Genomic DNA, 3,817 nt, shown 5'->3' with positions numbered 1-3,817 from the left:
GTTTTCAGGGTTCAAGAGAAAGGGCCTTGGCACCTTGGTGGTGGAATATCCTCCTAGAAATGCTCTCCTGACTCTACCACTGCACAGCTCTTGCTGCACGATGAAGACCTGGCTGTTGGAAGGGCATTTAGGGATTTGCTTACCTGATTCTGGGGAATTTGAAGAAGCTTTTTCTAATCCTTCTGCTGTTGCTTGTATGCTATGTTGGGATTTTTGTGGTCTGGTCCTTTCAAGTTAAACTCATATCATCACTCACTTCTCCCCATGTGCTCTGGGGCAGCCTGGCTTCTACTGCACAAGTACAAAAATACAGAATTCCTATTTTCTACTGCACCTCATCGGTTTGAACCCAGATCTGCCCAACGTGACAGATTTCTCAACCTTTTTCCGGTTGGTCCTTGTGCCTTTTAACACAGCCTGACTCACAAAAATTGCAGTTTTTACTTGCTTAATTTTTGTGTGTCAAGCTGCCCTTAATAGCACAAAGTAGCTGAAATTTTAACACAAGCAGCAACCAAAGCACAGTAGCGTGCTTCGATGCAGAGAAACTGGGTTTGGTCATCTCATGAAGTGAATGAGGGTGCAATCGCAGCCCTTGGGCTGGTGCAAAACCCTTGCGCCAGCCCAGAGGTGTTGTGACAGTGGCACAAGGCACTTTCTCACTACCTCAAGAGTTGGAGGCCACCTCTCGTGCCATTGCACCAGAGGAAAGTTGAGTTTGTGCTGGTGCAGGGGTCTGGGGAGTGGCTTGGGACCAAGTGAGTGGTGGAGTCAGGATTCAGCACTTAGGCCGGATCCCACCCCTAACCCAGTGCTGCTCTGGGCTACTGCCACACTAACCACAGTAAGTGGAACCAATTCCCCTTGCCTTGGGCTAAGCCGCAACCAGCCCCAACTCTGCACTAGATATGGGGCAGGCCAGTTGGCCTGCCCATTCCAGTGTGGATTAGGATTGGGCTGTGGATAATTTGACCTCAGTGTATGCCAAGCACTTTTCAATCACGAGTTCTAACCAGCTGGCAACGCTACCTGCGAAGCGGGTCCGCCTGAACCAGTTCAGAAGGCAGCGTCTTTGCAAACACATTAACAATTCAGTGGAGCTTTTATGAATGACAACGTGCAGTTATAAATAAGCTGTTATCTGTTCAGCTTCAAAAGGCAAATTCAGGTGCCAGAGTGGTTTGCCTTTAACACTCCTTTTTTTTTTTTTTTAATAAAACACCTGACAGTTTGTACAAAATGGTTTTCATGCCTTGAAAACTCACAGGAGAACAATTAGCAAAAGTAGGGCAAATTATCTCTGACAGTTGTGTGATAATACAAACTCTGAAGAGTCGCTCGCAAAAATTATGAGGAGGAAAAACAAAGGCCTGGTGTTTGTTAGTTCTTTTGTCTTCCACCGTGGAGATGGCTTCTTTTCTTTTGTTTTGTTCCACAATGAAGTTATTAACGAGTTGTTGAACAAGTTACACAAGGTGGGAAAGGTGGGGGAGGACTAGATGAAGGGGCGACACCTGAGAAAACTGTAACTAAAATCAGTCACCAAAAGCACCACCCGAGACCTTTTGGTACCTGAGGCAGCAAAATCAAAGTCCACACCCTGCCCCCTCCTCAATGTAGCAACTGAAATGTACTCACAAACTAAACTAATTGACCATTTTCTGCCGAAATTTTGCTGCCTTGGGCAGGCCCAGAATTCCTACAAGAACAACAGGGGATTTCCAGTGAGTAGACTCACAACTCAATCAACCAGTTCCTCTGGCATCCTGCACTTTGGGATGGTCATGGAAAACGTTTTAAGTATTGACCAGGAAAAGGGAGGGGAGAGAAAACATTGGGGAAAAAGAGACATTTATTTATTAATTTGAAAAGAAATGAACACAAGGGTGTCAGAAAAGTCGTGATGTTCCATCTAGCCTGTTACCCTGCACATGCCCAATCTCATCTGATCTTGGAAGCTAAGCAGGGTCAGGCCTGGTTAGTACTTGGATGGGAGACCGCCTGGGAATACCGGGTGCTGTAGGCTTATACCATGATCTCGGAAGCTAAGCAGGGTCAGGCCTGGTTAGCACTTGGATGGAAGACTGCCTGGGAATACCAGGTGCTGTAGGCTTATCCATGATCTCGGAAGCTAAGCAGGGTCAGGCCTGGTTAGCACTTGGATGGGAGACCGCCTGGGAATACCAGGTGCTGTAGGCTTATACCATAGTCTATCGAGACTGAAGGTTGCCAACCATTTCCCATCTAGACAGCAGTCTCTTTCCTGAAATGGCAAACCGGATGCCTCTAGGAAGTAATCAAAGTCAGCATTTCTCAACCAGTTGTACTTGAAATAGTGTCTGGTGGTACACACGGGACCCCCAAATCCCTGCCACCTGGTACTGAGACCAGCAACTCAACATGATAAGCAACAGGAAGAGTCTCAACTCAGCAGGCAGAGCTCCAGTGTGTGCTTTTCATGCACTTATGCGTGCTGAACCTCTTACTAGTGTTTGTCACGTTCCATCTGGCCTCCCAATCTGGAAGTAACTGGTGATAACATCATCGCCAGTTTATCTGCAGTGTTACTTCCAATAGGTGGACCTTGTGAAGTGTTACAGCAGTGGGACAAATGTGAAAAATGTGAAGTGGGACAAATGTTGAGAAATGCTGATCTTAGTCAATGGCTGTCAGCACGCCCTAGCAAATTTCATCCTTTAAACATGGGTGAAGAACTCTTGTCTTCTGTTTGCCTTGACTCTCCTGCCAATCAAACTCATTGGTGAGCCCTTAGTTCAGCAGTTCCCAAACTTACCCTGGTCATGGTGCCATTCTTTCATGGCACCCTGTTGTGTGGTGCCATGCCACGGGAGAACAAGACATGATCTTTTATTATTAATTATTATTTTTAACAGTATTTATATACCGCTTTTCAACTAAAAGTTCACAAAGCGGTTTACAGAGAAAAATCAAATAACTAAATGGCTCCCTGTCCCAAAAGGGCTCACAATCTAAAAAGATGCAACACCAGCAGACAGCCACTAGAACAGACAGTGCTGGGGTGAGATGGGCCAGTTACTTTCTCCCTGCTAAAAAAAGGAGCACCCACTTGAAAAAGTGCCTCTTACCCAATTAGCAGGGGTAATCCTCTTACCCTAATTAGCAAGATGGCAGAGCCCAGGACAGCCAGGAAAAATGGCCACCAGGGACATTCCATGGCATCCCTGTGAATTTGCTGTGGCACCCTGGGGTGCTGCGGCCCACAGTTTGGGAACCACTGCTTTAGTTCTAAGAGAGAGAGAGAGAGAGAGAGAGAGAGAGAGAGAGAGAGAGATCCAGCAATGTGCTATTATTGTTATTGCTTGTTGTTGCTGCTGCTCAGCTAAAATTTAGCATTTGACAATGACAAGGTAGTGTTTGAACTCAATCCAGTAGCAATGTTGACAAATGGGGCTGAGGAGTGAGAGGACACAGGAGAAGGACATTAGACTGAAAAGCAACCCTAAAGCATCAAGAATGAGTTTTTGCAACTTTTAATGGAAACTGCCCAAAGGAGATAATTTCTGACACAAGAAAGAACACAAAACAAGATTTTAGATCTGCTCCATGGTCTTTCTGTGGGCATGTTAGCAAACTGTTCTCTCTCCAGAATTCATGATGGAATGCACGCCTCCAGGCCTCTCCTACTGACCAGTGGATCAAGTTTTATACCTTATGTAAATTTATGCATAAATTCTGAGTTATATATATATATATATTATATATTGGCAACCTTCAGTCTCGAAAGACTATGGTATCGCGCTCTGAAAGGTGGTTCTGGCACAGCGTCTAGTGTGGC

General features: G+C 45.6%; 1 pseudogene; it reads left to right on the top strand.

The window, feature by feature from the left end:
• The first annotated feature begins 1,907 nt into the window (after window positions 1-1,907).
• Window positions 1,908-2,026, top strand: LOC136646880 (5S ribosomal RNA; annotated as a pseudogene).
• The last annotated feature ends 1,791 nt before the right edge of the window (window positions 2,027-3,817 follow it).

Source organism: Tiliqua scincoides, chromosome 3, assembly GCF_035046505.1.
Source record: "Tiliqua scincoides isolate rTilSci1 chromosome 3, rTilSci1.hap2, whole genome shotgun sequence".
Taxonomy (NCBI): domain Eukaryota; kingdom Metazoa; phylum Chordata; class Lepidosauria; order Squamata; family Scincidae; genus Tiliqua; species Tiliqua scincoides.
Note: the sequence above shows the minus strand (reverse complement) of the source record. Positions and strands in the feature narration are given on the sequence as shown.